Source organism: Haematobia irritans, chromosome 4, assembly GCF_050003625.1.
Source record: "Haematobia irritans isolate KBUSLIRL chromosome 4, ASM5000362v1, whole genome shotgun sequence".
Classification (NCBI taxonomy): Eukaryota; Metazoa; Arthropoda; class Insecta; order Diptera; family Muscidae; genus Haematobia; species Haematobia irritans.
Genome location: NC_134400.1, coordinates 165,078,029 through 165,103,444, shown reverse-complemented (window position 1 = coordinate 165,103,444; position 25,416 = coordinate 165,078,029). Strand labels below are relative to the sequence as shown.

The following is a 25,416-nucleotide window of genomic DNA, read 5'->3' as shown; positions in this document are numbered from 1 at the left end:
TAATGGCAAAAAGAATTTATCGGCTATTGGACAAGGAAAACAGTTTATATAAGAGAAATTCACAAATGCTATTATAACCAAAATTCGCGTTCGTATTTTAAGGAAATGAAATCTTTGGCCTCACAACAATATTTTTTCAATGTACAAAGCAATTCACATCTACTATTTTAATTTAATTATATCATAATAAACGAGTCAAATGCTAATATTCCTAATAATTTACTGACAGTTTATATAAGGAATTGAAATATGTGGAAAACCTTATTCTGACAGCAAGGCTTAGATAAAAACGAAGTTTTATCCATATTTCAATAGGAACATGTCGAAAATAAAAAAGCCAAAAATAGCTAAAAGGGACATGAAAAAAGCCAGAAAAAAAGCTAAAAGCTAAATGCATTTTTTTCCCGCTAAACGTCTTCAAAAAAAGCCAAATCTAGCGGGAAAAAAGCTAAATTGGCAACGCTGTTGCGAACCAAAGATGCGGTTTCTTTAAAATAAAAATGTCTTTATTTATAGCGACCTATTTGGCTTTAAATCTCGGATCAATAAAATTAAAACTAGGAAATATATCTCATTTGTCTATTTTTATTTTTTCGCGCTCTATTAATAAAGCTATTCTCGTGTAAACAACTGTCCTCAAAATTTAGGGTGTGTAATCTTTAATATCACGTAAATGTTTTTTTCTGTATTTTGGATCACCAATCTGTGATCTGGAAGTAGTGCAAAATTGGACCATCTCCAATGAATTTTAAATGGGATTGTCACTGGAAGGAAGTACTCCGTTTTTGGATCCCTTGCATTGCTTTAGAAGCTGTGCCCATGAAGTTCATTTGAATGAAGAAATTAAAAAAAAAAAAACGAAACAAGTATATACAGCTGTAAGTTCGGCCAGGCCGAATCTTATATACCCTCCACCATGGATTGCGTAGAAACTTCTACTAAAGACTGTCATCAACAATCGAATTACTTGGGTTGTGGTAATACTTGCCTATAGCAAGGGTTACTCCATACGTGGTATATATTGGACCAAAAAAAGTAGATTAAATGCGTATATAATTCAATTCTTGACCGGAAGTCTACAAATAATTACAATATGATATGAACTTTTGCGCGGTAAATAGAGAGCCAGAATTCGAATTATCTGGGGCTATATATATATAACTACAGACGTATTTGGACTACGTTTGGCATGGTTATTAGCCATATACTAGCACAATGTACCAAATTTCAACCGAATCGGATGAATTACTATAGAAATTTTTTGTTACAATTTTATTACTATAGAAAATTTTGTCAAAATGTTATTTCTATAGAAAATTTTGTCAAAATTTTATTTCTATAGAAATTTTTGTTAAAATTTTTTTTCTATAGAAAATTTTGTCAAAATTTTATTTCTATAAAAAAATTTGTCACAATTTTATTTCTATAGAAAATTTTGTTAAAATTTTATTTCTATAGAAAATTTTGTCAAAATTTTATTTTTATAAAAAATTTTGTCAAAATTTTATTTATATAGAAAATTTTGTCAAAATTTTATTTTTATAAAAAATTTGTTAAATTTTATTTCTATAGAAAATTTTGTCAAAATTTTATTTCTATAGAAAATTTTGTCAAAATTTTATTTCTATAGAAAATTTTATCAAAATTTTATTTCTATAGAAATTTTGTCAAAATTTTATTTCTATAGAAAATTTTGTCAAAATTTTATTTCTATAGAAAATTTTGTCAAAATTTTATTTCTATAGAAAATTTTGTCAAAATTTTATTTCTATAGAAAATTTTGTCAAAATTTTATTTCTATAGAAAATTTTGTCAAAATTTTATTTCTATAGAAAATTTTGTCAAAATTTTATTTCTATAGAAAATTTTGGCAAAATTTTATTTCTATAGAAAATTTTGGCAAAATTTTATTTCTATAGAAAATTTTGTCAAAATTTTATTTCTATAGAAAATTTTGTCAAAATTTTATTTCTATAGAAAATTTTGTCAAAATTTTATTTCTATAGAATATTTTGTCAAAATTTTGTTTTTATAGAAAATTTTGTTAAAATTTTATTTCTATAGAAATTTGTCAAAATTTTACTACTATAGACATTTTTTGTCAGACCTATTTGGACCACGTTTGGCATGGTTGTTAGCGGCCATATACTAGCACAATGTACCAAATTTCAACCGAATCGGATGAATTTTGCTCCTCCAAGAGACTCCGGAGGTCAAATCTGGGGATCGGTTGATATGGGGGCTATATATAACTATGGACCGATATGGACTATTTTTTTCATAGTTGTTAGAGAACTACTTACACCACGTAACAAATTTTAACCAGATCGGATGAAAATTGCTCCTAAAAGAGGCTCCGGAGATCAAATCTGGGGATCCGACTATATGGGGACTCTTTATAATTATGGACCGATATAGATAAATTTTTGCATGGTTGTTAGAGACCTTATACTAACAACACGTGCCAAAATTCAACCGGATCGGGTGTATTCTGCTCCTCCAAGAGGCTCCGGAGGTCAAATCTGGGGATCCGACTATATGGGGGCTATATATATTTATGGACCGACATAGACCAATTTTTGCATGGTTGTTAGAGAAAATATACTAACATTACATCTTATGGTGTAGGGTATACAAATATTTTGTTATTTTTGTTAATATTTTGTTAAAATTAAAAAAAAATATATAAAATAGAATCATTTCATCTACATTTTTGTATTGCAAAAACGGTACTGAGAACTAAATAAACCACATCGAAAGGAAGCAGATATGAGGGATGATACAATTAGCCAGAAAAAAACTGCACCGAAAAAAAATTCGGTAGTTAAACTAAAGCTAAATTTAACATATTTTTAATGCAAAAAAAAGTATTTGTTTGTAGTTAATAATTTAACTAATTTAACTACGTATGCAAAAAATTATTAAAGTCCTGGAAACTTTCTTAAAACGTAATAATTCCTTGAACTAAAATAGAATTAAATCGACTTTAGTGAAATATAGTGTTCACTTTTTTTGAGTGAATGGTAAACAATGGTTGCTTCTCTATAATTTCATTTGGGAAAAATGAATTTTTTTTGCGTGTATCCCTTAAACAGCGTTCTTGTTCGACTCCTTCGTTACAAAAGCTTATCTAATTTTATGACTGAATACTTTCTTCGCTTGTGATTAAAATTGTGCGCAAATTTTGTTTAAATAATGTTTTTTTTTTTGTAATAAATTTTATTGCCATTTGCTTGAGTGTTTGCGTATAAATGTATCTTAATTAGTGAATTGAATTTTATTTAAGATTAAGATACATTTCCTTCTGACGGATTATTGTAACAAAAACTAAAAAAAAAAACAACAACAACACATTTACATTGCTCTATTGGCATATCTAACACGATCATATACTCACACCACACTTCGCTCACAAGAGTGCTTAAGTGATTTGTGTATTCTCTTTTTGATTAAAAGTCGGGCGACAAAAGAGATCATATAAATGGGTGACATTTCTCTAACTTGTTAAGATCGATATCGTTGAGTAAAGATGCTCACAAACACAAACTTACACACATCGTCTAAAAGAAAGGAAATACAACGAAGATGAACGAAATACGTCTTTTTCCGAGAAGTACAACTAAACTTTGCACTATGGGCATGTTATCACATATTTTTGAAAACAAAAAAAAAAGTTCAATAATTGGGGACAGCAATTGTAAAAAAAAGTTTAAATCGTAAATACAACAAAAAAAATAATTCTTTCTTTCCAAAGGAAAATGATAAATATAAATACAATATTTTTTTGTTAATACAAGGCCAGTTTTAAGTTCGACCTTAAAATTATAAATGCTAACATATTTCTATGATCTATCATATACTACTTTTGGGTAGAAGAAATAATTTAATTTATACCTTGGAAACAATGTTTTCAAACGACTAAATTTAGGATATGTTGCGATAATTAACTTTTCGGCCAATCGATTTTCCGTGGAAAAAAGTCAAATTTTGTTCAAATTCGATTAATCGAATTGAAAATCGTCTAATCACATATTGTTGTTGGCCCAAACGAATTTTGATAGTCAGCTTCGACGAATTGATTTTGAAGAAAAAATTCGAAAGTGACTTTTCATTGTAAGAATCAGAAATAGATCATTTATACCACGTCAAAAAGTCTATATTTATGGCGCCAAAAGTCGAATAAAAAAAGTCTATAAAATTTTCTATAGAAATAAAATGTTGACAAAATTTTCTATAGAAATAACATTTTGAGAAAATTTTCTATAGAAATACAATTTTGACAAAATTTTCTATAGAAATAAAATGTTGACAAAATTTTCTATAGAAATAAAATTTTGAGAAAATTTGCTATAGAAATACAATTTTGACAAAATTTTCAATAGAAATAAAATGTTGACAAAATTTTCAATAGAAATGAAATTTTGACAAAATTTTCTATATAAATAAAATTTGTTTTTGTTTTTGTTTTTTATTGTTGGTTTGTACTTCAATCATATTTGTTGTTTTGATCTCAACTTTAAAACCATTGCCTTCACTAAACTACAAGAGTTAACCAACAGAGGAAAATAATATTTGTCAAATTTATTTGGGCAAAGTTTCGGAATTACCACATTCCTCAACAGCATCCTCTACTTGCAGCAAAACTATCAACCAATTATCAGAATAAATTCGGGTAGTTCACTAAACCCAAAGTGAACCACACACTTTGTACAAACATTTCTCTTTTCCTTTGCCACCGTCACATCGATGTGAGTGCAGTTGGCTGGGTTTATTTTGAGCGTGCTTCCTCTTAATCTTGTAGTTTAGTCAACGCAATGGTTTTAAAGCTGAGATCAAAACAACAAATATGAAATAAAATTTGGACAAAATTTTCTATAGAAATAAAATGTTGACAAAATTTTCTATAGAAATAAAATTTTGACAAAAATTTTGTATAGAAATAAAATTTTGACAAAATTTTCTATAGAAATAAAATTTTCTATAGAAATTAACAAAATTTTCTATAGAAATTTTGACAAAATGTTCTATAGAAATTAACAAAATTTTCTATAGAAATTTTGACAAAATTTTCTATAGAAATAAAATTTTGACAAAATTTTCTATAGAAATAAAATTTTGACAAAATTTTTTATAGAAATAAAATTTTGACAAAATTTTTTATAGAAATAAAATTTTGACAAAATTTTCTATAGAAATTAACAAAATTTTCTATACAAATTTTGATAAAATTTTCTATAGAAATTAACAAAATTTTCTATAGAAATCTAGACAAAATTTTCCATAGAAATAAAATTTTGGCAAAATTTTCTATAGAAATTAACAAAATTTTCTATAGAAATTTTGACACAATTTTCTATAGAAATAAAATGTTGACAACTTTTTTTATACAAATACAATTTTGACAAAATTTTTTATAGAAATAAATTTTCTATAGGAATAACATTTTGACAACATTTTATATAGAAATAAAATTTTGACAAAATTTCCTATAGAAATAAAATGTTAACACATTTTTTTATATAAATTAATTTTTGACAAAATTTTCTATAGAAATAAAATTTTGACAAAATTTTCTATAGAAATAAAATTTTGACAAAATTTTCTATAGAAATAAAATTTTGACAAAATTTTCTATAGAAATTAAATTTTGACAAAATTTTCTATAGAAATTAAATTTTGACAACATTTTATATAGAAATAAAATTTTGACAAAATTTCCTATAGAAATAAAATGTTAACACATTTTTCTATATAAATTAATTTTTGACCAAATTTTCTATAGAAATAAAATGTTAACAAAATTTTCTATACAAATAAAATTTTGACAAAATTTTCTATAGAAATTAAATTTTGACAAATTTTGGCCCTTTTTTCTGGGTGTAAAAAACAAATGCATATTTCATCAATTTTAAAATTACTAAAAATTTTTTCGAGTAGAGCTTCTATTATTTTTTTCCAAAAAATTTATTGGGGATTTTTGTAAGAAATTTCAATTTATTTTTGTTTTTAATTTTTTTGGCACAAAAATGTCTCAATTTGGAGACAAAAGCCAGGGAAATACTGACAACACTGGACATCGGTATTCAAAGGGGTAATATCTAGTGCCAAAAGTTTTAAAGTCACCCCACTGTGTGGTCGCAATAGAGGATATTTGTTTGTATCTATGTGTTATTGAGTCTACCACTTGTGAGTTGTGTTGTGAGAATGAAAACCAAAACGGAGATTTAAGATCCATGAGATAGTTCTCTTACCACACACTTACATTCATCTAAGCGTTTCCATAACAACGACAAAAGCAAGTTGTCTTGTCCGATATTAAAACCAAAGCTGTACTCTCAATGTTTGAGTTTGGTGAATATAAAAACCGAGCATAGCTAAACCACAGAAGGCATTTATTCGCAAATTGTCAAAACGATCGAATCGAATTGAATTGAATCGGTAGTTTTTGAGCATTTCTGTTTGTTAATTTTTTTCTTATATTTTTTAATTAAAATAAAATAAATATTAGAATCGATGTATTAATTCTCTGCTCATATAAATCTAAAGCTGAACTCCCGAGTGTGTCAGTGTAAAATAGACTTTGAAGTAAAAAACAAAACATGGTGAAAAGTGTTCAAATAAATAATACAATGAAATAATAAAACCAAAAGGATATTTTCTAAGAAATCAGAAACATTTTCTTATTATAAAGAAATTGTTAAAAACGGAATAAAAAAAAATAGTATTGAAGAAAAAACAAGAAGGCCATAGCAATTGAACTCCATAGATTTTGATAACCCAAGGACCAATGTCCTTCTGTTTATAACAAAAGTAGTTTCTAGTACCCCAACAGTTTTGTGGGTTTTTATTCGAAAAGAAAGACCATTCAATTTCTGATTGAATTTGTTTTAAAGATTCGCGTTTAATTCACGTTAATGAAATACCGGAATAATCGCGGCACAATACTTCAAATACAATTCCGAACATTTTTGATGAAAAAACAATTTTGGCACAGGAAACGGTGTTTCCAAGACGGTAAGTTTTGGGGTTTTTAGTTTAGGTTTTTTTAATACTGGGTTCGTGGGTTCGATTCCTGCTTCGACCAAACACCAAAAAGTTTTTCAGCGGTGAATAATCCCACCTCAGTAATGCTGGTGACATTTCTGAGGGTTTCAAAGCTTCTCTAAGTGGTTTCACTGCAATGTGAAACGCCGTTCGGACTCGGCTATAAAAACGAGGTCCCTTGTCATTGAGCTTAACATGGAATCGGACAGCACTCAATGATAACACCAATGTGGTATCACAATGGACTGAATAGCCTAAGTGACCTAAGTGACCAATAACACCAATGTGGTATCACAATGGACTGAATAGTGTAAGTAAGCCTGATACATCGGGCTGCCACCTAACCTAACCTACCAAGAAAAAAAATTTGGAAGTTTTGCTAAAGGCACAACTTTAAAAACACTTCCAAAACTGGTCTCCCAAAGATGTTCTTTATTTTAACCACACATGAAGTTCGTTTGATTTTTTTTTATGACTCGCTTTTTTAATATTTCTACGGCCATACATGAGATACATGAATCTCCGTTAGACTTTAACTCCCAGTTAACATAAGGTAAAATCGAAATATCTTCTCTCCGGTTAACTTTAACTGAAAATTGTTTAGCAGTTAAGTTCCTAACTGCCGTATAGAATATATAGACATGATGACAGACATGTCCATACACAAAAAAAAAAAATTCACGAAAATGTTTGCAATTAAAGTCTTAAATGAGTTTTAAAAATTTAATTGATTCAACAAATTTTTTAATTGAAACAAAAAACAATCACAAAAATTAATAGTATCAATTAATTTTTTAAATTGGATCAATTAATTTTTTAATTGACGTTCAATTAATTTATTAATTTATACTATCATTTCTGTGATTGAAGACATTTCAATTAAAAATTAATTGGATCAATTAATTTCGTGATTGAATCAGAAAAAAAATTTGCGTGTAGTACGGTTTAAAAGTTCTTTAGCTAACGTAGCACTAACGGAGCTTCCTGAAAAAGGTGGTTAATGGGAAACTTTAACTTTTTTTTGTTTCAAATAGGTTAAAAACAGAATAAAAATTAAGAAAATCGTATAATTTATTATCATTTTGTTAAAAAAATAATAATAAATAAATAAACTAAATCTATTCTAGAAAAATTGCGAATTTTTGAAAATATTTGAGGTCAAACTTTTCAGACAAATTTTTTTACTTAACATCCAAATCATAGAATTCGGATCACTCATTAAGAAGTGATGCAAATTCAGTGCAACGACTGAAAAAAGTGATAAATCTATTCCAAAACAATTATGCATTTTTAAAAATATTTGAAGTCAAACGTTTGATACAAACATTAGAATGCAATAAAAATCATAAAAAATTATTTATTTGGCAAAATATCACAAAATTGTTTACATACGAGTAACATCCAAATCATAGAATTCAGATCAAACCTTAAGAAGTGATGCAACGGCTGTTGAAATGGTGGTCATCCGTCCTATGGCAAACCCATGTTAATTTCATCGCTTCTGCGCCAATTTTGCACCACTTCCGGATCCAAAAAGAACGGATCCAAAGTGAACCCTCTATTTCACTAAAGCCAATTTAACTTTATTTTAGTTCATGGAATTATTATTTTTGGAGAAAGTTTCCTTTACTCTAATAATTTTTTGCTTACGTTAATTGAATGGACTAAAACAACAAGAAAAAATTATACACAAAAAAGCATAAAGATTTACTAAATTCGTACTTCGTACAAAATAGTTAATTATTTCTTTAAATTTGTAAATTTTACTACAAATGCGTCCATCTTGAACTTCGTATGGCACTAAAGACATTCTTGCAATTTTGAACTCCAATTTTTTTTCTTCAAACTACAAAATTTTCCTCAACATGTGAAAAAAATTAAATTTTCTTGAATTTGTCGAAAAATATTTTCTTGAATTTGTCGAAAAATATTTACTTGTTTTTGTGATATCGGCGTGATGTCAGAGGTTGTAATACTGTTTAGTTAATTTTTTCTAAAATTAACCAACATTTGTCTTCGTGGTGGGTTCACTGTTTTTTCAGTGAACATTTTCACTACTTTGGCGACGCTTCGTTTGCTGGGTAGTTAAGCCTATGTTTGGTAAAAAAAAAATTTTTGTTTACTTCAAATTTGACTAATAGACTTTTACATAGATGACCTTGACCCAAATCGACTTTTGATGCTGGCCCAAATTGATTTTGAAAGAAAAAGTGGACTTTGGAAATACACTGAAAAAAAGCTATTGGCCTAATATGAGAGATTATGCAATCTAAATTTTAGGATACCCAATTTACACAATATTAAAGGCAAATTTCTATAAAATAATGACCATTTTAATTAAAAGAACGATTATTACCATTGTTTCAGATTTTTTCATTAAATTTAGGACACGAATCTTTGAAATTTGTATCCCTCACTAAAGTCTTATGTCTTTGAACTAACGCAAATTTTTTTAAAGTAAAGAAAAACATTCTTGATTTAAAGATATCGTCGTTAAATTAACTGAAATATTGAATTTTTCGATTCAAAATAAAAACGCTTCAAATATAGGCTAAGACTTATGTTGAGGATTTAGCATCATTGGTTTAAATTTTTAAGTTTTTTTTTGAAATTAAGAAAACGTTTTTTCCTATTAAGTATATTTTAATTTATTTCAAATATAGGCTAAGACTTATTTTCAGGATTTAGCATCATTGGAGGAGCAATTTCATCAGATGCGTTTGAAATTTTGGCCATGGTAATGGTCTATGGTCTATAACATCCAAGCAAAAATTGGCCTATGTTGATCTATAATTGTATATAGCTCTCATATAAATCCACCTCAAGATTGGACTTGAGGATATTCTTGGCGGAGCAAATTTCATCCGATCCTATTGAAATTTGGTACGTAGTGTTAATATATAGCCTCTAATAACCATGCAAAAATTGGTACATATCGGTCCATAATTATATTAGCTCCCGATCACGGTAGCCACAGTTAGTAGAATTCTACCAAAAATGTAGATTTTTTACTATTTGGTAGATTGGTACAATTCTTGATGTTTTGGTAGATTTGGCACAATATTTCTCTCCACCTAAGAGGTATTTCACAAATTTTCTATAGAAATAAAATTTTCACAAAATGTTCTATGAAAATAATATCTTGACAAAATTTTCTATAGAAATAAAATTTTAACAAAATTTCCTATAAATATAAAATTTTGACAAAATTTTCTATAGCAATAAAATTTTGACAACGTTTTCTATAGCAATAAAATTTTGACAAAATTTTCTATAAAAATAAAATTTTGACAAAATTTTCTATAGCAATAAAATTTTGACAAAATTTTCTATAGCAATAAAATGTTGACAGAATCTTCTATAGCAATAAAATTTTGACAAAATTTTCTATAGCAATAAAATTTTGACAAAATTTTCTATAGCAATAAAATTTTGACAAAATTTTCTAAATAAATAAAATTTTGGCAGATTATTTCTGGACCAATTTTCTATAGAAATAAAATTTTAACAAAATTTTCAATAGAAATAAAATTTTGACAAAATTTTCTATAGAAATAAATTTTTAACAAAATTTTCTATAAAAATAACATTTTTACAAAAAGTTCTATGAAAATAATATCTTGACAAAATTTTCTATAGAAATAAAATTTTAACAAAATTTCCTATAAGAATAAAAAAAATTATTTTGGCAGATTTTCTATAAATATAAAATTTTGACAAAATTTCCCATAAATATAAAGTTTTATATAAATCTAAAATGTTGACAAAATTTTCTATAATTATAAAATTTTGACAAAATTTTCTATAGCAAAAAAAAAATGTTGACAAAATGTTCTATAGAAATTAAATTTGGCAACATTTTCTATAATTATAAAAATTTGACAAAAATTTCTATAAAAATAAAATTTTGAGAACATTTTCTATAAAAATAAAATGTTTAAAAATAAAAGTTTTAGAACATTTTCTATAAAATTAAAACTTTGACAAAATTTTCTATAAAAATAAAATTTTGAAAGCATTTTCTATAAAAATAAAATCGTAGGATTTTTTTATATAAAAATAAAATTTTGGGAACATTTTATATAAAATTAAAACCATTCGTTTTGGTTTGTTATTGTTGGCCTTGTTCTTTAAGCATTGTTGTTGTTGTTTATTTCAGCTTAAAACCATACATTGACTAAACTACAAGCTTAACCAACAGAGGAAAAGAACTTTGACAAAATTTTCTATAAAAATAAAATTTTGATGAAATTTTCTATAAAAATAACATTTTGGCAAAATTTTTTATAAAAATAAAATTTTGACAAAATTCTCTATAATAAGTAAGGAAAGTCTAAAGTCGGGCTGGACCGACTATATTATACCCTGCACCACTTTTTAGATCTAAATTTTCGATACCATATCACATCCGTCAAATGTGTTGGGGGCTATATATAAAGGTTTGTCCCAAATACATACATTTAAGTATCACTCGATCTGGACAGAGTCTATCAACTTCTACAAAATCTATAGACTCAAAATTTAAGTCGGCTAATGCACTAGGGTGGAACACAATGTTAGTGAAATAAATATGGGAAACATTTAAATCTGAAGCAATTTTAAGGAAACTTCGCAAAAGTTTATTTATGATTTATCGCCCGATATATATATGTATTAGAAGTTTAGGAAAATTAGAGTCATTTTTATAACTTTTCGACTAAGCAGCAGAGAATGAAGCCGCCGAGTCGCGCCGCCGATTTCAGTCGCCGACGACCATTTTTTGCCAGTCGACGTCGCCGCCGAATATGTCGACTCATCTCGACTCAAATTTAGCCGCCAAGTAATCAAAAATATCGATTTAAATCAGAAAAATGTTTATTAAATTGTCGTATTTTTTCCAAAATTTTGAACACAACCAATCATATTTAATCTGCTATAATAATTTAGCAAAAATTTAGCTCAGAAAATTTGAACGAAAAGTAAATTTGTTTGTAAGATAGGTTGTACAACTAATCTCATTACCATTCGATTAACTTCAAATTGATTTTATAATGGATAATTGTCCGCCGCCGAGTGAACAAATTTATATCGGCTCAGCCGTCAAGCCGCCGCCGCCGGAGGCAAAAATTTAGTGTCCGCCGCCGCCGACAAAAATGGGTCGGCTTCATTCTCTGCTAAGCAGTGGCGATTTTACAAGGAAAATGTTGGTATTTTGACCAATTTTGTCGAAATCAGAAAAACATATATGTGGGAGCTATATCTAAATTTGAACCGATTTCAACCAAATTTGGCACGCATAGCTACAATGCTAATTCTACTCCCTGTGCAAAATTTTAACTAAATCGGAGCAAAAAATTGATCTCTGTGGTCATATGAGTGTAAATCGGGCGAAAGCTATATATGGGAGTTATATCTAAATCTGAACCGATTTCAATAAAATTTGGCACACTTGACTACACCACTCATTGTACTCATAGTGCAAAATTTCAACCAAATTAGGGTAAAACTCTGGCTTCTTGGACCATATTAGTTCATATCGGGCGAAAGATATATATGGGAGCTATATCTAAATCTGAACCGATTTTAATAAAATTTGGCACACTTGACTATAGTACTAATTGTTCTTCTTGTGCAAAATTTTAAGCAAATTAGGGTAAAACTCTGGCTTCTGGGGCCATCTAAGTTCATATCGGGCGAAATATATATATATGGGAGCTATATCTAAATCTGAACCGATTTCTTCCAAAATCAATAGGGTTCTATTCTGAGCCAGAACACATACTTGTGCTAAATTTGAAGTCGAGTGGACTAAAACTGCGATCTAAACTTTGATTACAAAAATGTGTTCACGGACACACGGACAGACGGACATAGCTATATCGACTCAGGAGCCCACCCTGAGCATTTTTGCCAAAGACATCATGTGTCTATCTCGTCCCAGCAAAAACTATCATTACCCGGTAATCTTGTAGGTAAGCCTATTTAAAAATTAATAACCACTTATTAATTGGCATCGCTTCGGATTACATTTCCATACGCATGTCCTAGAAGGAAAGTACTTCTCCCCAGGCATACTTTCGGCCATAAAATAAGTAGTGCATTTAAAGCATATAATCACCTAATATGTAATGACTTATTCGTAGATACACCAAAGCCTGCAAAATAGCCACTTATTGTCTCAGGCAACCAAATCTCGAAAATATTGATTTCTATCGCCGATTACAATGGATCAAAATATGGCGAGTGATGTTGTAATAGAAGAACTACTTGAATAGAAACGAATATTGTATAAATAAACAAAATATCTAATAAATAATCTAAATAAGATGCAAATTAATTTCACACTTAAAATAGAAATAAATGTAGGTTGTTTTAGGAGTTGGATTCGTGAATTACGTTATAATATATCCAATAGCCAATTCACATAAGGTTCAAAATCTACTAAAAGTGGATTTTAAGTCTCTTTTTTATAAGGCAAATGGCATTTGAAATTTAGTTTAAGCGCATTTTGGATGTGTAATGTGAATGCGGTATAAGAAAGCATTTATTTAAAACATAATATGACAATGTCATTAAACACAATCATTATGAAATATTTGTGATAAAAAATTCTTAACGGAACAATTTTCAGAATTACCGTTACATTACATATTCTTTTTGATTTTTTATGTAAGTGCTCGATTATGTGAATAATTATACCTAATGGTACCACCATTTATTCTATTTTATTAATTCGTTAACTACAACTGCCTAAAAATTTGAGAGTAACAATTCGAAAATTACCGAGAAGTATTTATTTTTCTCATTACAAGTTAGTCATTATAACTCGCCGCAATGTAATGCAACGTGTAATGACAGCTTTACTCCTGGTAATGTGAATTGTAATGAGATGTGGTTACCTAGTTTTTGCTGGGGTCTCCTTCTGGGTGTTGCAAACATATGCACTAACTTATAATATCCTGTTCCACAGTGTGGCGCAGGGTATAAAAATAAAATTTTGACAATGTTCTATAAAAATAAAACTTTGACAAAATTTTCTATAGAAATAAAATATTTAAAAATATAAAAATAAAAATATTTAAAACTTCGACACTAGTTATAATTCAAGGAATATTTATACACCTAAATAAATTATCGCCATTAGGAGTGATCATAAAATAATAAATAAACTTCTAAAATAAAATAATAAACAATTTCTTTCGAAGAAAATTTTTTTCATAATTACCACAAAAATTGGATCAAAACCTGCAAAATAAGATTTTTTTATTTGGTGGTTTGTTTGTAAAATTTTCATCAAAATTTGGTAGATTATTTTTAGCTCGTGTGGAGCTTTCTAACGATGCAACTTTCATCCGATCCGGACATCTATAGAAGTCCGTCTATTCGCCGATATCAAAAGAATATGAACTTTATGGAATCTCTGATCAATATTTCAGTGGTGTACATCGCATACTAAGGTTACGCATATAAAAACGCAAACGTTTACTTTCCCAATATTTTATTAAGCTCTAGTAGATAGGCCTTTGTGATTTTCACTTCAATATGTAATTTTTCTTGTGCGTGTATATTGTTGAAATAAAATTCCAATATTTGCTTTATCATTGGGGAAATGATGGAAAAGCATCTCAATCTACAATAGTCGTAATTCTTTTGTTAGCGCCATGTAATCACTTCACAAATCCAACGTATTAATTTCAAATAAAATATCAATTTAATTCCGACATATTTGTTTTACAAATAATACAAAACAATAAGATCATCCTAATGCGGCAATATTGTGCTAATGGCGATTTCCATTGTACACTCGAAGAAAAAAACGTTCTGAAAACAGTCTTTTTCAAATTCAAACTTTTATCTCCAAAAACATATTTTTGTAAAAGAATATTAATTTTTCCATTGAAAAAAAAAAAATACTTTTTATTCCAAAATCACGGCCACTTAAAAATAAAATCCATAGTAAAAATATAATATCGTATTATGCAATATCACCGTCCGCTCGAACTCTTGCGAAAATTTTACTAATTCCAACACAATAAATTGAAGAAAATTTGGTAAAAATAATATTTTTTAAAATTCATATTTTGAAAGAAAAAATAGAGCCAATTTAACTTTATTTATACTAGAGGTGTGCACGTGACACGAAATTGTCGTGAATCGCGAAAAATTGCAACGGCGTGAGTGTGCGTGATTAACTAACCAAAAGTCGTGCGTGAGTCGGAAAAACACGCTCACGAAAAAAATTATGCCTACGGACATAAAACGCTTTCGAGATGAATCCATTTACAATTTTAGTGACCCTGGGATGTTAAGAGTTAAATAACGCTCTCGAATTTAATCATGTTCATGTTTTAATACACGTCGCTAAAGTAAATTAGTCATTATTATTCGTGAGTCACGGTATTTTTTGTGAGTCACGACATTTCGTGCGTGAGTAAAGATACTCTTTTCGTGAGTGTGCGTGAGTCCTACCAAACAATATAGTGCGTGAGTAAGATTTTTCCGTCGTGAGTGTGCGTGAGTAAAATATTAATCATGAAGTTTAGAATCACCTACTGAGCAAGGTTGCCACAGGGGAGCCACCGTGGTGCAATGGTTAGCATGCCCGCCTTGCATATACATGGTCGTGTGTTCGATTCCTGCTTCGACCGAACACCAAAAAAAGTTTTTCAGCGGTGGATTATCCCACCTCAGTAATGCTGGTGACATTTCTGAGGGGCTCAAAACTTCTCTAAGTGGTTCCTCTGCAATGTGGAACGCCGTTCGTACTCGGCTATAAAAAGGAGATTAACATGGAATCGGGCAGCACTCAGTGATAAGAGAGAAGTTTACCAATGTGGTATCACAATGGACTGAATAGTCTAAGTGAGCTTGATACATCGGGCTGCCACCTAACCTAACCTAAGGCTGCCACAGTTGGTAGAATTCTACGAAAAATGGTAGATTTTTTACAGTTTGTTAGATTGGTAGTATTCTTGATGCTTTGATAGATTTTGCAAAGTTTTCCTCTCGAAATAAGATGTACTTCACAAACTTTAGAAATATAATTTTGACAAAATTTTCTATAGAAATAAAAATTTTGATCAAATATTCTATATGAATAAAATGTTGATAAAATTTTCTGTAGAAATAAAATTTTGACAAAATTTTCTATAGAAATAAAAATTTTGAACAATTTTTTTTTTAAATAAAAGTTTGACAAAATTTTCAATAAAATAAATTTTTGATAAAATTTTGACAAAATTTTTTATAGAAAAAAAATTTTGACCAAATTTCTTTTAAAAATAAAATTTTCCTTAGATATAAAATTTTGACAAAATTTTCTATAGAAATAAAATTTTGACAAAATTTTCTATAAAAATTAATTTTTGACAAAATTTTCTATAGAAATGTAATGTTGACATAATTTTCTATAAAAATTAATTTTTGACAAACTTTTCTATAGAAATAAAATTTTGACAAACTTTTCTATAGAAATAAAATTTTGACAAAATTTTCTATAGAAATAAAATTTTGACAAAATTTTCTAAAAAAATTAAATTTTGGCAAAATTTTCTATAGAAATAAAATTTTGGCAAAATTTTCTATACAAATAAAAGTTTGACAAAATTGTTTATAGAAATAAAATTTTGACAAAATTTTCTATAGAAATAAAATTTTGACAAAATTTTCTATAGAAATAAAATTTTGACAAAATTTTCTATAGAAATAAAATTTTGACAAAATTTTCTATAGAAATAAAATTTTGACAAAATTTTCTATAGAAATAAAATTTTGACAAAATTTTCTATAGAAATAAAATTTTGACAAAATTTTCTATAGAAATAAAATTTTGACAAAATTTTCTATAGAAATAAAATTTTGACAAAATTTTCTATAGAAATAAAATTTTGACAAAATTTTCTATAGAAATAAAATTTTGACAAAATTTTCTGTAGAAATAACAGCCGTGCTTGTAACAAACAATTATATCTCTGAACTTCATTTAGTTGTTTGATTTTTTTTTATATTTGTTGTTAGTTTCCCATTAAAAAATAAAATTTTGCTAATTTTGAAAAAATAACCTTATTTTCGCAAAGTGTGAACATTTCAAAAAAGCTTCATTTTTGTCTACCGTGGTGATACTTGTATCAAAAAATTATATCTCTGAATTTTATTAGGTTGGTTGTTTTTATACCCACCACCATAGAATGGTGACGGGGGTATAATAAGTTTGTCATTCCGTTTGTAACGCATCGAAATATCGATTTCCGACTATATAAAGTATATATATTCTTGATCAGGGAGAAATTCTAAGACGATATAACGATGTCCGTCTGTCCGTCTGTCTGTCTGTCTGTCTGTCTGTCTGTCTGTTGTAATCACGCTACAGTCTTCAATAATGAAGCAATCGTGCTGAAATTTTGCACAAACTCGTCTTTTGTCTGCAGGCAGGTCAAGTTCGAAGATGGGCTATATCGGTCCAGGTTTTGATATAGTCCCCATATAAACCGACATCCCGATTTGGGGTCTTGGGCTTATAGAAATCGTAGTTTTTATCCAATTTGCCTGAAATTTGAAATCTAGAGGTATTTTATGACCATAAAGAGGTGTGCCAAAAATGGTGAGTATCGGTCCATGTTTTGGTATAGCCCCCATATAGACCGATCTCCCGATTTTACTTCTTGGGCTTATAGAAACCGCAGTTTTTATTCAATTTACTTGAAATTGGAAATCTAGAGGTATTGTAGGACCACAAATACGTGTGCCAAAAATTGTGAGTATCGGTCCATGTTTTGGTATGGTCCCCATATAAAACGACCTCCCGATTTGGGGTCTTGGGTTTATAGAAATCGTAGTTTTTATCCAATTTGCATGAAATTTGAAATCTAGAGGTATTTTATGACCATAAAGAGGTGTGCCAAAAATTGTGAGTATCGGTCCATATTTTGGTATAGCCCCCATATAGACCTATCTCCCGATTTTACTTCTTTGGCTTATAGAAACCGCAGTTTTTATTCAATTTACCTGAAATTGGAAATCTATAGGTATTTTCGGGTCATAAAGAGGTGTGCCGAAAACGGTGAGTATCGGTCCATATTTTAGTATAGACCCCATAAGAACGATCTCCCGATTTAACTCCTTGGGTTTCTAGAAACAGTAGGTTTTATCTGATTTGCCTGAAATTGTAAATATTCTGGTATTTTACGCTCACAAAAACGTGTATCGGATTAAGTTTTTATCGGTGCATTTGGTAATGCCTCCATATAGACCGACTTCACTTCTGAGGGTGTAGAAGGTGCACTGATCATGAAAATTGCTTGAAACTCAATGTAAAATTTCCAGATTTTACTTCTACAGATTTAAGATTTTCAAATCAAGACGTTATTTTATAATTTTCTTGCACACTTACAAGAGATGTTAATGATTCCTCTAAAACTCAAACAAAAATGGTTCTTATAAATCCAGAATCTGATATAGTCTTCATAGGTGAAATCTTTAAATTTATGAAATCTTTAAATTTATCTTTGGGAAGTGTCCCCAAGTCCTCAAGCCCTTCTGAAATTTCAAAGGAAACCCTAATATTTGGTTCATGGTGGTGGGTATTTAAGATTCGGCCCAGCCGAACTTAGTGCTGTATATACTTGTTTTTTTTTACATTTGTTGTTAAAAGAAGAAATAAAAAAAAAAAAAAAATATATATATATATATATATATATATATATATATATATATATATATATATATATATATATATATATATATATATATATATATATATATATATATATATATATATATATATATATATATATATATATATATATATATATATATATATATATATATATATATATATATATATATATATATATATATATATATATATATATATATATATATATATATATATATATATATATATATATATATATATATATATATATATATATATATATATATATATATATATATATATATATATATTTGTGGAAATTACCTACAAGAATTATTTTTCCTGCACATCTTTTTTTACATTGCTTTGTTATTTTTATTAGGCTTCTGCTTCTGGCAGTACTGTAGGTAACAAACATGTTTTATTTTCTGTATGTGTATGTGTTTGATTTTGGTGGAATTTAATCCGTTTCAAATCATCCATGAATGTGCTATAATTGTCATTAATGTTATAATTAGAAATTAAACATCTTAACGCTTCGTATGTACACGTGGAAAATTTTAAAGTTTTTACTAATTGCAAAATTGTTGTATTAACAACAACCCAGCCAAAAAATGCCCTCCCAAAGATGTTCTTTATTTTAACTACATAGGAAGTTATTTTAATACAATTTATTATTACTCGTTTTTTTTGTATTTGTAATGCGTAATTTTAACTTTTTTTATTACAAACAGAGTAACAATTAATAAAATGGTACAAATTCTTGATATTTTGTGGGAAAGTGTGCTAAATCTCTTCTAGAAAAATTGCGAATTTTTGAAAATTTTAAATGCTTTATAAATCATAAAAAATTATAAAAATTATTTATTTGGCATAATATTACAAAAGTTTTTAATTCACACATCCAAAACACTAAATTCGAATCACCCCATGGTGAACATCCGTCCAATGACAAGCCCATGTTACATTCATCGCTTCTGCGCCAATTTTGCACCACTTCCGGAACATTTTCACTGCTTTTTTGGCAACGCTTTTTTTGCTGGGAAGTTAATATTTTTTGTCAAATTGAGCACAATTGATTAAGAGTAATACTTTTTTGTTTGAGACACGATGAGACGACATATTTAGAGACATAGTGTTGCACATTTGTAGATATGTCCTGGATAAACGAGTTCTCTGTTTTCTTTTCTATCCAGAACTTCTGAAGTTTGCCGGCATTGCGACGCTAAATTTCGAAAAATGATTCACGATAGCTATTTATTGTGATTTAATTTGTCCAACAAATTTTAGTCCTTTAGCAACCACAGAAAATATGGTTGATACCCAAAGTCAAACGTTGTGTGATACAAACCGTCAAATTATTATACAAAATGTTTGTGTAGTAATTGCCGGCATTGCCAGGCTAAATTTTGAAAAATGATTCACGATAGCTATTTATTGTGATTTTAATTGTCTAATGACATTTAGTCATTTAGTAACCACACAAAAAATGGCCACTAATCGACTTCAAGTTTTGCACAAGTATTATGTATTGGATCAGAATAGAAGCCTTTTGATTACACTTCGGCTAAAAATATATGATAATAACACACATTCTAAGTTGATATTTTGAAATTTAAAATTATAATATTAATTTCGTTTTTGTTCTAGCCAAAAGTTATATTTGATACATCGTTTGTAAGCAAATGAATATCAGGCGTTCACAACGAAAGTTTCTTTAAATGAGTTTGTGTGTGTGCATTATGTAAACATTGGCCTATAAATAGAATTGCTACGCTATTTGTATGTTGCTGAGTGTAAAATCTACATGGCCCACACTATTTGAAAAAAATTACGTTCCGAAATCGTGAACGGAGGGTAACAAAATTAAAATGAAACGTTCACGAAAAATCAAAACGGAATGTTTATAGTTTCGTCCATGGATGTTCAAGATTTCATGAACGGCTTTTATTTATCTTTGGCCATGAAAAGTCTTATTATGGCAACTTTGTCATTGGTACAATGTGCTGAGGCGATTGTTAACGCGTATGGAGCAGACAATTCAGGTTCGAGTCACGCTGATTACATGACGCAGTTACATTTTCCGTCCATGAAAAAGTAACATTAAATAAGTTTGATGTGATCATATTCCATCTCTGAGAGCTTATTCGAAATATCGGTCTCATCTTTGACAATTTGTCTCAGTGTACTTTTGATAGTGATAACTTTATTTTGTGATATCTTCATCTGGGGTCTAGGGTTATTTATTCGTATTCGATAGATTTAATAAATGATAATATTTATGGTTATTATGAATAAATAATTTTTCTGTTAAAGCTCCCTGTATTCGAAATGCGATCGCGCTGATTAATGCTAATGCTAATTGTCTATAAAATCAAATAAATTAATCGTTTGAATAACTTTGAATTGCTTTCGAGCATATTTCTTAAGCTACATTTATTAATTTAGGGCAAACCCTCTATGGAAAGTTTTGGCTTGTGTCTTGTAAACATACTCTATGGATGGAAAGGCCGGCGGATGAAGATCAACGCTAGTTAGTTAGATTTTATATTAAATTAAACATATACATGTGGGGGTTATATAAGATTCTGGATCTATAAAAACCATTATTGTTTGTTGGTGAGCATAATAAAGAATCGGTCGGCACTCATTGATAGGAGAGAAGTTGACAACTTGTGATAGTAGAAGCTGTGAACTTGGACTGAATGTTTGGTCTAAGCCAGAGTTTCCCAATCCAATTAGTTTTGTCTGCGCCACACTGTGGAACAGGGTATTATAACCCAGCAAAAAATGAGCTTCAAATAAAGTAGTTTGGATCCCCAATTTGTGATCCGTAAGTTGTGCAAACTTGGATCATCTCCAATGAATTTTACATGGGCTTGTTATAGGACTGAAGTAGAAGTTGTGCCTTCGAAGTTCATTTGGATGAAGAAATTAAAAAAAAAACAAACAAACAAGTAAGGAAAGTCTAAAGTCGGGCGGGGCCGACTATATTATACCCTGCACCACTTTGTAGATCTAAATTTTCGATACCATATCATCCGTCACATCCGTCAAATGTCTTTGGGGCTATATATAAAGGTTTGTCCTACATGCATACATTTAAATATCACTCGATCTAGACAGAATTTGATAGACTTCTACAAAATCTATAGACTCAAAATTTAAGTCGGCTAATGCACTAGGGTGGAACACAATGTTAGTAAAAAATATGGGAAACATTTAAATCTGAAGCAATTTTAAGGAAACTTCGCAAAAGTTTATTTATGATTTATCGCTCGATATATATGTATTAGAAGTTTAGGAAAATTACAGTCCTTTCTACAAGATTTCGACTAACCAGAGGCGATTTTAAAAGGGAAAATGTTGGTATTTTGACCATTTTTGTCGAAATCAGGAAAACATATATATGGGAGCTATATCTAAATCTGAACCGATTTCAACCAAATTGGGCACGCATAGCTACAATCCTAATTCTACTCCCTGTGCAAAATTTCAACTAAATCGGAGTAAAAAATTGGCCTCTGTGGTCATATGAGTGTAAATCGGGCGAAAGCGATATATGGGAGCTATATATATAAATCTGAATCGATTTCAATAAAATTTGGCACGCATAGGTACAATTAGTAGTATAGTCAAGTGTGCAAAATTTGATTGAAATCGGTTCATATTTAGATATAGCTCCCATATATATCCTTCGCCCGATATGGACAAATATGGTCCTAGAAGCCAGAGTTTTGGCCCAATTTGTTTGAAATTTTGCACTAGGAGTACAACTAGTAGTATAGTCAAGTGTGCTAAATTTGATTGAAATCGGTTCAGATTTAGATATAGCTCCCATATATAACTTTCGCCCGATATGGACTTATATGGCCCCAGAAGCCAGAGTTTTAGCCCAATTTGATTGAAATTTTGCACTAGGAGTGCAATTAGTAGTATAGTCAAGTGTGCTAAATTTTATTGAAGTCGGTTCAGGTTTAGATATAGCTCCCATATATATCTTTCGCCCCGATTTCCTCTTTTTTAATAATGGAGTCAATATCTGTTCGAAAAAGGAACTATATGTTTTAATATCGCACATTTCGGTTCAGATCAGGGATCCGGAGCGGAGCGGAGCAAGCCCTTTTTTTGCCGGAGCGGGAGCGGCATTTCTAAAATCCGGAGCGGAGCGGGAGCGGAGCGGTTTCCAAATGAAAAACCGCTCCGCTCCGAATAAAATATTACTTGAATGAAATGTGTAACTTTGAAATTACACTGTGTAGGTAATTTCAAATTTAGCTAGTACTTAGCGTAGTGTGAGTAAACGTTTAAAATGTACGATATGTATTTTTGTACGTACGTACATTGGGGAAAACACAACGTGTTTTTTAGTAATTGTTTTCAAAAACGGCAAATGTCAAAATATATATCTAGTATGTGTTGTAAAAGTAACAACAGTACTTTCGATCAATTTCATCCCGTATTACTACAAAGATGTTTGTAATGAACGTCAAATAAATGCATTTAAACGATCTTATTTATATTTATTTTTTTAGTTTTCTACACTGAAATATTGTCGTGAAGTCAAAGATTCTATGTCCTTAGAATAAGAATGCAAATTTTGCTTAACATGGAAGACGCATTTCTCTAAAATAAAGTTTTTTTCTTGTCCAAAAGGCAATAAACTTTTGAATGAAGTTGTAATGTCCTTATAATTAAGTGATTTTACTTAAAAATGTGTATCATAACATGAAAGATACAATTTTTGAGGTAAGGTCAACGTGACTTTAATAATTAAGAAAAATTCTTTAAAATCATAAATTAAAAATTAATGAAGTCAAAATGGATTTAATATTTCTGAAAAAATCTTCAAAATTAATAAAATATTTCAACACATTGTTTTAAAGTCATTATACCCTAAACCACATAGTGGTTAGGGTATAATAAGTTTGATCTGTCAAAAAATGTGCCTACAAGAAATATTGATTTTAGACCCCATAAAATATATACCGATCGACTCAGAATCACCTCCTGAGTCGATCTAGCGCTTGGCGTCCGTCCGTCCATCCGTCCGTCTGTCCATGTATTTGTTGTTCACAGGATTTCGGTCGCAATTATTAACCGATTTTGATGAAATTTGGTACAGCGAGTTTTTTTGGGCACAAGGACGAACGTTATTGAATTTGGAAGAAATCGGATCAAATTTAGATATAGCTCCCATATATATGTATTGCCCGATTTCGACAAATGGGGTCACGTTGCACTTTTTTTACTAACCGATCGTCGTCAAATTTAGCACAAAATAATCTTCTGTATCACCCTTTAAGTCTGAAAATTTCAGATTTAGATATAGGTCCCATATATATGTATCGCCCGATTTTGTCAAATTAGGTCATAAAACCCTTATTTATCAACCGATCTTACTCAAAGTTGGCGAAATGTAATCTTCTATAGCACTAACTATATGTGCAAAAAATCATCGAAATCGGTTCAGATTTAGCTATAGCTTCCATATATGTACCGCCCGATTTTTCTAAATAAAATAAAACTCAATTGAACAAATAATACAATGTTTGTACTATAATTTTCTCGAAGAGGAGCGGAGCGGAGCGATTTTTTTTTCTCGGAGCGGAGCGGTTTTTTTTTTCTCCGGAGCGGGAGCGGAGCGGAGCGAAAAAAATGGACCGCTCCGGATCCCTGGTTCAGATTGTGATAAAACTCCTATAAACGTGTATCCCTTAATGTTCTGATGAAAATGCGGGTTATATCCCAAACCTATATATAGTTTTAGATTGGTCCTTATCAAGTTCATAATTGTACATAGCTCCCATATAAGCGACCCCCATATTTCAAATCTGGCTCTCTACGTATCGTGCAAAAAGTCCATATCGATTCGTAATTATTTGTAGACTTAACTATACATAACTTTTTTGTCTAATATCTACCACGTATGGACTAACTCGCTAACTAAATTTAGAAAACGATGTTAAGAAGTTTTAAGATACCACAACTCAATTAATTCGATTGTGGATGACAGTCTTTCGTAGAAGTTTCTACGCAATCCATGGTGGAGGGTACATAACAGGTTGGCTGATAAGTCCCCGGTCTAAAAAAGAAAAACACATTTTTTTTGTCAAAATTCGTTTTTATTATTCAACATAGTTCCCTTCAAGAGCGATACAATGATTATAACGACCTTCCAATTTTTTGATTCCATTTTGGTAGTACTCCTTCGGTTTTGCCTCAAAATAGGCCTCAGTTTCGGCGATCATCTCTTCATTGCAGCCAAATTTTTTCCCTGCGAGCATCCTTTTGAGGTCTGAGAACAAGAAAAAGTCGCTGGGGGCCAGATCTGGAGAATACGGTGGTTGGGCAAGCAATTCGAAGCCCAATTCATGAATTTTTGCCATCGTTCTCAATGACTTGTGGCACGGTGCGTTGTCTTGGTTGAACAGCACTTTTTACCCTCCACCATAGGATGGGGGGTATATTAACTTTGTCATTCCGTTTGTAACACATCGAAATATTGCTCTAAGACCCCATAAAGTATATATATTATGGGTCGTGATGAAGTTCTAAGTCGATCTGAGCATGTCCGTCCGTCCGTCCGTCTGTTGAAATCACGCTAACTTCCGAACGAAACAAGCTATCGACTTGAAACTTTGCACAAGTAGTTGTTAGTAATGTAGGTCAGATGGTATTGCAAATGGGCCATATCGGTCCACTTTTACGTATAGCCCCCATATAAACGGACCCCCAAA

General features: G+C 29.7%; 1 protein-coding gene across 1 annotated transcript in view; it reads left to right on the top strand.

Annotated features, from left to right (window-relative positions):
- The first annotated feature begins 6,873 nt into the window (after positions 1 to 6,873).
- LOC142233478 (sodium-coupled monocarboxylate transporter 1) overlaps positions 6,874 to 25,416 on the top strand; it is a 73,657-nt gene continuing 55,114 nt past the window's right edge. Inside the window, exon 1 of the mRNA XM_075304417.1 lies at positions 6,874 to 7,014. The gene's annotated coding sequence lies outside the window, so the exon portion shown is untranslated. The remainder of the gene's footprint in view (positions 7,015 to 25,416) is intronic.